Genomic DNA, 13,588 nt, shown 5'->3' with positions numbered 1-13,588 from the left:
AAAGAGTTATGAAGTAAGTTATAAGTAAGAAAGGATATGCAACCAAATTCAGAAACTCCTCTTTTTTTAAGTCGGTTGAATAGTACCGATGAATCGGAAACCTTCTTCTTATGGATTATACGTTAAAAATTATTACCTGCCATTTTTCCTGGTCACGAATTAACATTAAAGTTAAATCTTCCAAGTATATTGCCCTCGTTTCACCAGTTTGACATACCAATACCGAACTGGCACGCCGCCAACATCGAGTTCCGTATATTAATTAGAATTCTTTCAAAACAACTGACAATTAATAAATATACGCATCAGTTTTGGCGGCGAAATTATCCATAGCAGAGCAATAAAAAAATAAACGTACATCAAAATTACTGATACTAGTAGACGTTTTGCGATATTTCTCGTGGATTCCTCGAGAAAACAATAGCTAAATGTATTTGCACTAATACGGGAAATAAAAAAAATTATTAATTGTAAAATACTTATTAAAATCGGTTCAGAATTGGCGACTCGGCTTTATTACTATTGCTCTAATTGTATGACTATTGAAATAGCTGTTTATTGTCTAATGTATCTACGCAACATCTCGTCATTTATCGCTGTTTTTGGCCATTATTGAAGTCCCTGTTTTTGTCACGGTGTAAAATGTATAAAATGTGGACAATCTAATGTGTCTATGAAATATATAGTTTATAACTGTGGCTTGTCACGATTAAAACGCTGGTTTTATTGCGGAGCAAAATGTATTAAGTCAATCTAAAGTGTCTACAAAACATCTTGTTGTTCATCATTGTGTTTTGTCACTACTATTAATCAATCTATTGTATCTCATGTGTCTACTAAAAATTTTGTTGTTCATCGCTAATGTATGTACGAAACATCTCATCATTCGTTGTGTTTTTAATATAATTGAAGTTGCTGGTTTTATTGCAGAGCAAAATGTACTAATTTATCAATAGATAATAAAGATATCCATCTAAAAGAGTAACGGGTTACATTATACTTTTAAATGAGCGAGCATGGTTTTGGCGCATCTCCTCCGTTGGTTGTATTTGGCAATGGCCGCCAATGATGTCTGGATAGGTTCCAATTTCAAATTGATTAAATATGACATTTTTCACAAAGAAATGTCACTTTGTTTAACGACAAAAACTACTGTTAAATGTTTACGTGTGTTTACATGGCTGTGTTTCGGTTTAAAGAGTGGGATATGGCAGTGAATTTACAGGGTACAAGGGACAACACTTGAGTCTTCAGGAATGGCAACGCATGGGGAGTATCATGGGCGAAACAGTATACTCTGTTATGTCCATGGTACTGCTCATATCTATAGGCGACGGTTATCACTTTCCATCAGGCAAGCAGTCAGCTTATTTGTCATTCTAAGTTTTATTTATTTAATAATACGTAAAAATAAGGCAGAAGTAAGTAAATGTACAAAGGCGAGCTTAACTCTACAAGCAAACTCAAATTAGAAAAGCGACATCAATGTCAGCGGGTAGAGCGATGTACAATACAATTTTAATGTGTTATACATATATATACACACGAAAAATAGAGGACAAAAGAGGAAGGGAAATAGCTACATGGGACAGATAAAGAAAACACTAGGTGTCATGTCGTATAGGGAGGTCAATGATATGGCCTGGAAAAGAACTGGCTGGAAAAGAATGCATGAATTAGTTGTACCGACAAAAGGAAACTCTTAAATGAAAAGAGGTATAAGACGATTTCAAAACGGAAGTTCACAATTGAAAGCGAATAGATTATTTTAAGGATTTTGATTCATTCATTTTACAATCAATAGTTTAGTCCCACATTGATGAAATATTAATTTAATCACATTTGAAGTCGACTTTACAAAAAAAAAAAAAAAAAAAGATCGCGTGATTGCGTGTTCTTGATTTAAATATTTTAAATCTCGTGTCTCTGTTCAAGAAACATCTAGTCGTTAATATGAGCGTTTTATTCATCACTACATTATACACTTATAAAGAGGAAAGATTTTTTTTTTATTATATGACTCTCAAAAAGTATTTAACGAACTGTAAAATTTTTTTCATCTTTAGAAAGTTAGATTATCAGCGATATGGGCTATATTTTATTTTCATAAAATCGTGAGAAGCCGAGGTCGACTGGTATTTTTAAAATAAGAATGGTCAGAATACTAATCAATATATTCTAAAAATTAATCTAATTTTGTGCCAGTTGAAATTTTGCGTAGCAAAATCTATTTGTTAATATTATTTTTAAAGTCCACAAGGTGTATTTCCACGTCGATACTATCATAGTAAATTTTGCCATTGATTTAAGACGCTGCTTGTTTAGGTTTTAGTCGCGGACGTAGATGTAACATAACATTATTTAAAAACAACAAAATTATACGATATCGCGGCAGCCATTTGCGTAGAAGGGCCTCTAATTGATGGTTTCCGACACAAATCTACCTACACCAACGTCACACGGCAACTAAGTATATCGAAAAGGTGAAACGCATGCAACTAGGTCGCGGCGGAATATGGCCGACATCGCAAGCCGCGACGTATTGTGATAGAGAGACGTGCAGTTTCTACTCGTTAAAGTAAGTACTAGGTGTCTGTTGGTGGAAGTATACAATGCACCCTTTAGTTTTTTTTTTAATTTAGAGCCCTGCCCCCTCTCCAATCTACACTACATCAAACTCGTGATTACGGCCAGTGACTAGCCGAGACAACACAGATTAATTATCAATTTACCTTAATAATCGTGTTAATTCTTGTCTCTTATAAATCATAGAGTTCTGCCAGTAGTTGCCATGCTTGGCAGGCGGGTTAGCAGTTAGGCTATGATGGTGATGTTTTAACCCTTCTATGCATAATGGTGGACATTTCCATCATAACATTGAATGCCCAAAAATTATATAAAAGACCAAATTCACTTTAAGTTGATCGTGTCCCGATACCTTTTTAATGTCCATTGCAGAAAAATAACAGCTGTCAAATTTATTTTTTTAAGCATTTTCTTTTAATTTTGAACATGAATTATATCACCTTGATTAATTTCACCAATAAAAAAACCATGCAAAGAATTAAGAGGGATGCTGCTACCCATCCTTCCATTATTAAGTTTTCTTAATCGCCTCTTACCACATTCACGGGAAAGGAAGGAGTGGGTCATTCTATGCCGGGACCATACGGCGATGTTGATTGAGATGTTAATGTTACGGTTTTATCACGACGGAAGTAGCCATTTTTTGCAGGGCAAAATGGCAAATTGTTTAAACGATTTTTCAAACGAAGATTAACGATTAAAACTCATATTCCAAAACCCTATTTTATTGTATTACTATTAAGTAATACAATAATAATAATAGTAATATTTTTGTTATGTTGTATGCGACTTAATTATGAGCAAAATTTACTTATCATGTAAATATACATGCATACAAGCACTTTCGAATTTAATCGAAATTCTACCTCCAAATCGTAAAGCTCTCGAGGACTCTTAAATATTTTTTGGTAGTACTACGCAAGGTATTTCAAATATCTTGCTTGCCCGAACTGACAACCCTGTAGTAGGCAGGGGAGCGAGTTTTTGTACTGGAATGCATTCCGCGCCATGCATTCGGGACGTCGCCGTGCGTCTGACTTTGATTTGTCCATCCCGTTCCCGCTTCTTGCAAAACTTATTCGGTAGCCTTTGATATTTGACAGTTTTACATGTAGATTTTGAGTGGGCTAAGTAAAGAGTGGGCTGTTGGCCTTAAAGAGTGAGTACACAGATTCCACTAAATATATAAAATGTAAAAAATGCCAAGTCTGCAACACAGTTCTTCCACTACAAAAAATCTTCACTGTTCTTATTTGAAAACTAATTTTTTTTACTACTTTGTATGTTATATAATGATTAAACTAGGATCAATACTGGCGACGTAATAGCATAACATAGCTACAAAAAAAATATATTTATAAATCAATTTAGAACGTTCTTCTTTTGAAAATCGCTTAAAAACTAATATAGATGTACACTTGAGAGCCCAGTGTGCTATGCCCTGATATAACCTATTCAGCCTGACCTATTTTCAAACAAACTAGCCGTATATGACAAGAGAATTCAACCTCTTTACATTTATGTGCTCCTGGTAATCTGAAAGGTGGAAATATAAATAAATATGCTAGACTAGAATTTACTAGGTCACCCTGGGAGAGAGGAAGTGATATTACCACTAACTGCCTGGTCTTTAAGCTGGCACCTTGTGATAAGAAATGTCATGTTTCTACCGCTAAGCATCTCTGCTGGCTTTATTTCAATTAGGGATGGGTAATATTTATTTATTTTATTTATTTTACACTTTATTGCACCAAGTAAAAATAAAAATAACAAATACAGTAAATATTAATGAGACGCGATACAAAAAGCGGCCTTATCGCTAAGCAATATATAGTAATAACTATATATTGTAGTTGCAATATTTGTATATTGACACAATAACTTATCGATTATATAATACATAAAATAGGACTAAAGATCCGGGTCGAAATGAATATAGATATCTGACAGGTATGAGATATCGCAATGGATAATGACCTTATTTTCGCCATAAATGTTCAGAGGAACCCAATATATAGATATTGAAGCGGGACCGATATTATATATACCTAATTTCGAGATATGACAACAAAATTACCGGGTACGGAACGATAACACCTTAGTTCTCAGGAATAGTAACGCATGGGAGATACCATAGGAGATATCAGGGTATTGTTATATCTATTGTACTGTTAAACTCTGTTATGAATTACATGGAATACTCAGTTTAAAGCCAATACATTTTTTTTTTTATATATACTTTGCACTATACTGCATCCTGTTATATAAAGATATAGAGAGATACAACGTATGAGACATTTTATAGATGGCCACTGTATTGTTGGACAACCTGACGAAAATGGTAACTGTCATAGGGCGAAAGGCTTGTTAGTAATGGAAGTCCAAAGGTCTCATTGCTAGTAATATACCCTATAAGTTCAACCTCCACATGGTTGCCCTTGGAAACCATCGTAATTAATTCTTGTTAAAATCCTGCTTACATCCTCACCCACCATCCCTAACTGGTGCCCCACCAGCGTATACCCATAGCGCAGGCGAGGTTACCATTCCATTATCACCCATTAAGAAAAAACCATCACCAATAGACATGAACAACATGGTGCTTTTCATCCGTTCATTTCTGGCAACTATAATGTTATATCTCTGTATCCTGATATTTTACTGCCATATCCCACCTTTCAAAACGAAACAACCATGCAAGCATGATTGCTTCACGGCAAAAATTCGAATGGGACTGAAGTACCCATACTGACGACTTGTGTACAAAGTCTCACACTAGTATTTTATTTATGACTGACTAAAAAAAATTAACATCTGCTCCAAAGATGTGTAATTACTGTATTAATCGGCCAAGTTGACACACGGCTGCATGTAGCTGGCATTAAGGTCGTCCAATGACAATTTTATATTGCAGCTTAATAAATAGTGTTATTGTTTGTGCATATTTCTAAGCGACTACCAGTCACATATCAGTCTTAAACTGTCCACTGCTGAACATAAGCCTCTCCTTGAGGGGTTTTGCCAGTAACTGCCACGCTTGGCAGGCGGATTGGCATCCGCAGTCAGGCTTTAGAGATATTTTAAGAGGGAGGCTGCTGGTCATCCCTCGCCCTTAGTTGCCTCTTACAACACCCACGGGAAAAAAAGGGGTGGCCCTATTCTATGCCGGGATTTTAATAAATTAGTACCAATTAAACAAACTTTAAAACAATTTAAGAACAACACTGACCAATTGTAAATATGTATATACTTCAAACCGAAACACATTCATGCAAGTTGTTTAGCTGTAGAAACATAAGCTAGAAAACTCCAATCAGAAGGTTTCCTCTTAATAAAATATGCTTAATACGATGCTTCTGTCAGATGTGAGATCTCATATTTATATAGTTAATTATTATTAGTATAATAATTGAAAAATGGCTGCGTTGTCGCAGCCTTGCCCTCGATTCTAATGGTCGGTACTGGTCCGAATAGGTCGATCAGGCCATAAAACGATGAGTGTATATCTTTATTATATTATTATATAGTATGTACAATAGTACAAGTAAATAGAATTGATTTAAATCGTATTTTTCTTCTTTTTTTAAGCGACTTCTTAAACAGCGCCTTTCACATTCGGTCTGCTTTTTATGAATTTATTACTTGAATTCGTGGCTAATTTGGAATCAATTTTAAAGTCGATAGAATTTATGTCAGTCTCATTTTTTTTTTCTCTTTTACTAGCTTATTAACAGAAAAGCAAAAAGCAGGGGATTCTCAATTCGGTTATATATTTTTATGTTTGTTACCGCATAACTCTGTCAGTAAATCGATTTGGAAAATTCTTTTTTTTTTTATCTGATAGGATATACTTACAGGCTATTTCCATACAAATTTAATCAAAATCGGTTTGTTTTGTGGAATACAATCTTATTTTACAACCTCGTCGCGTGTACCCCCATATTGATACCATATTTTGGCATGTTTGAAGTTGCTAATTTTGGCTTATTAAAATGTACCTAACTTATTATTAAACCATATTCATCATCATCTTCCTGCCCTTATTCCAACTATTTGGGGATGGTGTAATGTTTTTGTTCATATTACACAAGGTTTGGCTTATTTTTGCTTAATTTTATGTAGAGTACTGTATTCTATTCGGTACAATGCAGTATGTCGGAGCACACGTGTAACATCAGTGACTTTTCTATCTAAATACAATAAACAAATGATCGGTCATTGTCAAAAAACTAGCTAGTCGGACGTAATAACATCACGGAGGATGATTCAGCACTAAAAGATTAACCGAACAAATTATGGGAGACGCCGATAATTGCAACAGTGAATGTCGGAAACTAACATTCACAGCGGATCGCATAATAGGCAGTTTGCCGAAGCACCTCGAGCCGATCTGTAAAAAAAACATGATGACCCGTCTTGTCTGTGGAATGCAATGCGACAAATTTAAAATGACCGCCACATCCGCGGGTTGGCGGATGATGTTCACGCTGTTTCACGCGTTCGGGTAATAACGATAGGTAGTAATTCTGGTTAAAGTACGTAGGTAGGTCTAGTGAATATGAAGTCAGATTCAGAGAGGCCGTTCACAAGGCGCGGTCGTGAACCAATGCAATTATTTCATGTTTTGTATGCTATCCATCATCCGTCTACTTACAGCGCTTCCATAATAGAAACTGCAATGCGTTCGAATTTTAAATTTGTTTATTTTTCTTAGTGAATTGTTGAAGACAATAAAAAAGAAATTGCATTGAAGATTGCCAGGCTTGCCTCACTTCGAAGAAAAAATATTTGTATGAATTCCAAGCAACCAGCTGAATTTAAAAAATTTTCACTACTATCTGTATCCTACACGACCACATGAATTAGTATACAATGTTATCCTATGTTCTAAGTTGAGAATAAACAATCCATATACCAAATTTATATCAAACACATTGATTCGTTTTTGTGGGAAAGAATAACAAACATACATACATCCTTATCTTTTGCGTTTAAAGAAGTACGTACACTATAAAGTAGCTATGTGTTTTATGATATCAACGTACAATGTATACCGATATTTTGGACAAGCATATTATATACAGTTGCACAACACTGTATGAATATTCATTTGTGTTGTTGCTTCTAAATGGTTGTATAATTTCATTTCCAGTTTCGTCTATATAGGGGCAATGCCGACTCTTAAATAACACAGTAATTATTTGCTCAGTGAACACCGCCTAGTAAACATATGCGATGTCAAATTAATCCATTGTCTATTATTATTTTTACATCGTACATATATAAATGATGTAATAATTTATCTAAACTTACGCAAGCGTTTGTAATATTTAATGTTACGTTATAGAGAACATATGATAGTACGTGGTGTGAATGAAAGATAATGGCACTCTGGCCTTGTTTATGTTATTATAAACATTTTTGCGAATAATTTTTATCACTTTCTTGCCTTAGGTAAGTGCTGATTATGACTAATGGCATGCCATTAATTAAATATAATTAACGTACAAAAAATGACATGAATTCCGCATTCTAAATTCAAATATTTTCAATGTGTGTACGGAACGTTTCGTTGTTTATCGATGAGTTTTCATAATTGAAGTAGCTATATTTTTGAGGAGTCAAAGTTACTGGCCTATTTAAACATTTTGCTCTATAAAAAAGCGATTTCAATCGTGAACAGACTTACTGATAAACGAGATATGTAGTAGATACGTTACATTGAAAATATTTGAAGTTAGAATATTTAACAGCGTGTTTACAAGGAAAAACGACAGCTTTAATATTTACAGAAATAATTATTACAGAAGTAATTCTTATTTATAAAAAAAAAAAATCAGTTGTATTTTGCGAATAAACGCATAATATACATAGTTAAAGCAATTATGTTCCACAAAAAAAAAAAAACAGACAGCAATCATAGCAAAACCATTTATTTTGATTTAAAAAGTAATAAACTACTTAACCGATTTTAAAAAAAATTCTATAGGGTTTAACTGTAAGTATATCCTTTGAGATAAAAAAGAATGTTCAAAATCGGTTCACAACTGACGGAGTTATGCGGTAAGAAAACATAAAAAAAAAAAACAACCAAATTGAGAATGTTCTTTTTAAAGTCAAACATAACTTCCACGTACATAATAAGTAAGTAAGTACGTACCCGTTTGTCAACATAATTATTAATTTAATTATAACTTCCGCTTACTGTGGTTCTAGTTAACAAATTCAATAGATACCTACTAGTGAAGTAGGCGTAATTATGTTAATTCGGTTAAATTATACGGAATGTTTCTACTTAGTAAGAAAACTATGTGATGTGACCACAGATACAACAGATGTAGTTAAATTACGTAATTAACCTCAATCTACTTTTATCAATAATTTAATATTGTCTTTTACCCGCGACTTCGTCTGCGCGAGTGGAATATAATGATTTTTTTAATAGGTGATAATGAAATGGTAACCCCGCCTGCGCTATCGGTATACGCTGGCGGGGCACCAGTGAAAGATCATAGGCGAGGATAGAACAAGTCAGTAAGCCCATCGTAATGAATTCCATGAGAATTAACCACGATGGCTTCCAGGAGAAACCGCGTGGAGGTCTACCTGATGGAGTACATTGTTAGCAATGGGGCTGTTAGATCCCATTACTAACAATCCCTTTCCCCCCAATCAGAAGTATTGAAGATTATTAAATTGTTTTTAATATTGACAGATATTTCCGATTTTTCAATAAATGCTCTTAAAAGCAATTGTATGGAAGGGTAAATAGGTAAACATTTACCTTCTTATTTATAAAATCGTCAAATCTCTCATAAACCTATTTTAGCTATTGATCTATTCTGTCCCTTTCTTTTGTGCTTAATTCTCAATTGAAAAGAAAGTGACAAAGCAGTGCAATAACGAAAATAGGTTTGTAGATTTTAGTTTTTATGAATAACAGATTTAGTGGATTACCCTGATAACAAAGTGACGTCATTAACTACATAGAATGTCATTTTTTAGTCATTACTCAGTCGCTGCCCTAAAATTACTAAAAAATATTATCTAGTTAAGCTAATAAGACGTCAAACTTTTGTCATTTTATGGTATTTGTCCTTATTTGATTATTAATGACGAAACACAACTTTAAGACGTCAATACTTGGTCATGTTCCGATCCCAACCCTTAAATAACTAATATTGTTGAAATGGGCATTATAAATAATAATAACTTTATTCCCTTAAACAAAATGAGCCTGTAATACAATATAACTATGACCCCACACTAGGCAAAGCCTGTCTCGTGGAAGTCAAAGCTAGAAATTTAACAGTTATAGTGTGGCGAACAGGGTTAATTTAAATATGTGATGTCATTAATAAATTACGTCATTATTTGTTAAAAATTACGTATTTTTACAGTCGCAGTTCTAATATATTTAAGAATGACAAAACAAGTCTTTAAATAATAGTTCATTTGGATTTATGATTATGGCTTTAAAATAAGTGAAATTTATAAACTGGACCTGTAAAACGACGTCATTCTTTGGTCATTTTATGGTCTAAACCTTATCTAACTAAAAATGACGGATTGCGATGTTATTACTTGGTTATTTTACGATATGTCATGCAAAAATTATAAAAAAAAAAACAACGAACTGTGTCTCTGTGAAGAAATCACTAATTAGTCATTTTACGGTCGCGATGTCGACTCTAATATGACTTAAAAGTAATGTTCTTTTAAATTAGATTATAAAACAGTTTAGCCTTGAACGTCGCAATGCAACCTAGGTCTTTTAATTATGTATTACGTCTATCATAGAGAGAAGAGAAAAAAAAAAAACAAGTTTTATTAGACTATTGTTTGACTGAATCGTTTTTTTTTATACCATAAAGTTGACAAACAAGCCTACAACCTATCTGACGGTAAACAGTAACTGTAGCCTATGGACACCTGCGACACTAGATATCAATTTAATTGTTTGAAGTTTCACGAAAAAATATTTTAAGGAGGAGATGGGGTTTTCTCCATATTTCGCAGATAAGGTGGGGGGGGGGGGGTCTAAATAAAATAATGACAAGTGCATAACATGGACGTCTCTTTTTATAATTAAACTAGCTGAACCATTGCAAATGTTGTTCTACCATAAAAATTATTTTTCTGGGTAAAGAACCCTAATCACCTAGCGGTATGAAATATACTTTACGACCTTTTCTCATACCTACCAAATATACATAAAAAAAAATTATAAAAATCTGTTTTGCTCAAATTTTGATCACAAACACTAACACGATACATATATAAGATTTGTCGTCCTTAATTAATATTAATTATCTATTCATTTTATTTGTGTACATATTTTTAATCTTTATAATCTGTATCATTCTTTGAAGAGAACAAGAAAGAGTTTTCATTCATTCATTCATTTGTGCAAGTAGAAAAGTGATAAAAAATTAAGAAAAAAAAGTTCTAAAAACTATTAATCAGTAGTATTATAGAACACAGTACCTTTGGAGAGTAGGTATACATAATTTTAATATTCCGTTAAAAGATATTTAAATGACAATAAAACCCGTATCAAATTCTGTAGCGTTAGAAAAGAAAAAATAAATTCGAAGATTAACTTTGTTTCATAATATTTAGAGATAATAAAACAATGCAACTTTTGTTAGATAAGTAAATAAATAATAATAGATAAATAAATAAATAATAACTGATCTTATGCCGTCAGACAATTCTTTAGTGTTTTTTTTTATTTATAGACAGGAAAATATGTATACAGCTTTATGTTTATTTAGTTTGTATTATGTGACAGTATTTTAAAAATTAAGCCATTGCCAAATCAATCAAGCATATGGTTCGGCTGATGGCTAATGATAAATAACCGGTTAATTATCGTGATAGTGACCACTTCGGTGGATATTTTACATTCCTATTTGCTTAATAACGAGCGTACAGGCCTTTTATAAAGCAAAAATAATGAGTATAAAATCCATAGACTAACAATAAATAATTGATGAAGTGATATTTGGCGTGATTTACGCTAGCGGTATAAATTACGTATAACTACACGCACCCTGCGTTCTATAAATAGACATGGAATGATTTGAAAGCGGTCTATTGCACTCACTAAATAAAACTAAGGATTTATAGGTGAATTAACAATCGCAAATTGTAAGCACGTACCTTGAATAGAGATCACACACACTATAAAATTGAAAAGTCATCGGCTACTTTCACAGAACGTTACAAGTAGACACAAGAGAGCAAGGTTTAACAGGGGTTAGCAGCTAGCCGCCACTAAAATTATTGATTTCGCAGTTACAAAACAACAAAAGATATAAAACGAGCCGACTGCACACCCCCGCGCACCGAATCGATCAAATGATAATTGTCGCGCACAAAGACTTCACTACACTACTCACCTAGGCGGCCGGAATGCACACAGCCAGCACACACATAAAACAACAACACACACAATTTATGTCAACAATGTTTTGCAATCACGGCTTTGTACACACGTTAATCACAGTTTTTACACTTGTGCAATAGTTTTTATATTGTTTTTGTTGTATTTAAAGGTTAATTAGTGCGAATTAAAAGCGATTTGTGGCAGAGACGCAAGCATTTCAACGACCACTAGCAAGATGGCTCCGATCCGCGTCCGCGTATGCCGCGCGGTCGCTCCCCCGCGCGCCGCGTACGTGCAATGAAAGATAGGTGGCGGCCGCACAAGAGAGACGGGGAACGGTGATCCGTCTAGAGATATATCCGGTTATCGGTCTGTGTCAATCATTTATTTTAATGTAGTAACTAGCAATGCGCGAACCCGAACGATTTTGTTATTCGAATAATTAATAAATAATTCGACTATTAAATCAGTAAGATATTTATTTCTATATTCGAATGATTTTACTAATTAGTAACTAATGACGACAAAGTCCTTTCTCTAGAATCTGAATACTATGTTCGTGTCGACTCGTACATCAACGGCTATTAATGAATGATATTAGTAGTCGGACGACTACTAAATCATTCGAATAATTTGCTCAGTCATATATTTAGTAGTCGGATTAATAAAATCGCGTAAAGCAAAAAAGATTTCGATTCATTCGCACGTATATTAAAAATGCTAGACTTTTAATTCCGACACAATTTAGTATATTTTAATATTATTAATTTTACACTACCTGTTGTCGAGTAGAATCAATATTCTACTTGAATAAATAATTAATAATAATTTTCGGGGCTGTCAATTATTTATCAATGTTTCTTTTAAATTTCAAATTTATAGAATCGATAATAAAAATTATCTTTAAAAAATATTTTTTCTCTTGAATGTTTTCCGTAAATGCACATATTCATCAATGATAATAAGTATACTTAGTTAAATTTCAGAATCCAAACTTTGTTTATTCTAAACTTATTATTTTTATAATAAAAAACTTATAACGTCAAATGTTTGATTGAAGATTCTTTTTCTGGTATTATATTATAAATGTGAACATTTGTAAAGATATTTAGATGTTTGTATTGTATGTTTGTTATCTAATTACGCTTAAATAGAGAGGGAGACTTTATACAAAAGTCGATTGCTTGAGTACCTCTGTCCCATTCGTGTTTCAAGGATGGGATATGGCGTAAATTTATTGGCTACGGAGGAATAACACTTGAGTCCTCAGGAATGGCAACGCATGGGGGGGGTATCATGGTCGAAACAGTATACTCTATTATGTCCATGGTACTGCTCATGTCTATAGGCGATGGTTACCACTTTCCATCAGGTGGGCCGTCAGCTTGTTTGTTATTCTAAGTTGTATAAAAAAAAAATAGCTGATTAGATTTTAATGAAATTTGGTAAACGAGTAGGTTGTATCTTTATACAATATCTTTTACTGCAGAAAAGTACTAATAGATAATATTATAAAATTTTCATACGTGTTTATATTAAATTTATTAGTTTTATAAAAAATATAAAAAGTACTCTTAATACACCTTTTTTTGTAATCTATATGCGATATTT

The 13,588-nt window shown here is 33.2% G+C and overlaps 1 protein-coding gene across 15 annotated transcripts in view; it reads right to left on the bottom strand.

The window, feature by feature from the left end:
* Positions 1–12,246, bottom strand: part of LOC113515327 (bromodomain adjacent to zinc finger domain protein 2B) — a 114,041-nt gene extending 101,795 nt beyond the window's left edge. For 10 of the 15 annotated variants that reach the window (XM_052898411.1, XM_052898413.1, XM_052898415.1 and 7 more), the window contains exon 1: positions 11,991–12,246. The gene's annotated coding sequence lies outside the window, so the exon portion shown is untranslated. Of the gene's footprint in view, positions 1–11,751; positions 11,968–11,990 lie in introns of those variants that run through there. The other 5 variants (XM_052898422.1, XM_052898423.1, XM_052898424.1 and 2 more) reach the window with 2 other exon arrangements.
* Between the last annotated feature and the right edge of the window lie 1,342 nt (positions 12,247–13,588).

The sequence above is a fragment of the Galleria mellonella genome, unplaced genomic scaffold (genome assembly GCF_026898425.1).
Source record: "Galleria mellonella isolate WM207_F2 unplaced genomic scaffold, CSIRO_AGI_GalMel_v1 utg424, whole genome shotgun sequence".
In the NCBI taxonomy this organism is placed as follows: Eukaryota; Metazoa; Arthropoda; class Insecta; order Lepidoptera; family Pyralidae; genus Galleria; species Galleria mellonella.
Note: the sequence above shows the minus strand (reverse complement) of the source record. Positions and strands in the feature narration are given on the sequence as shown.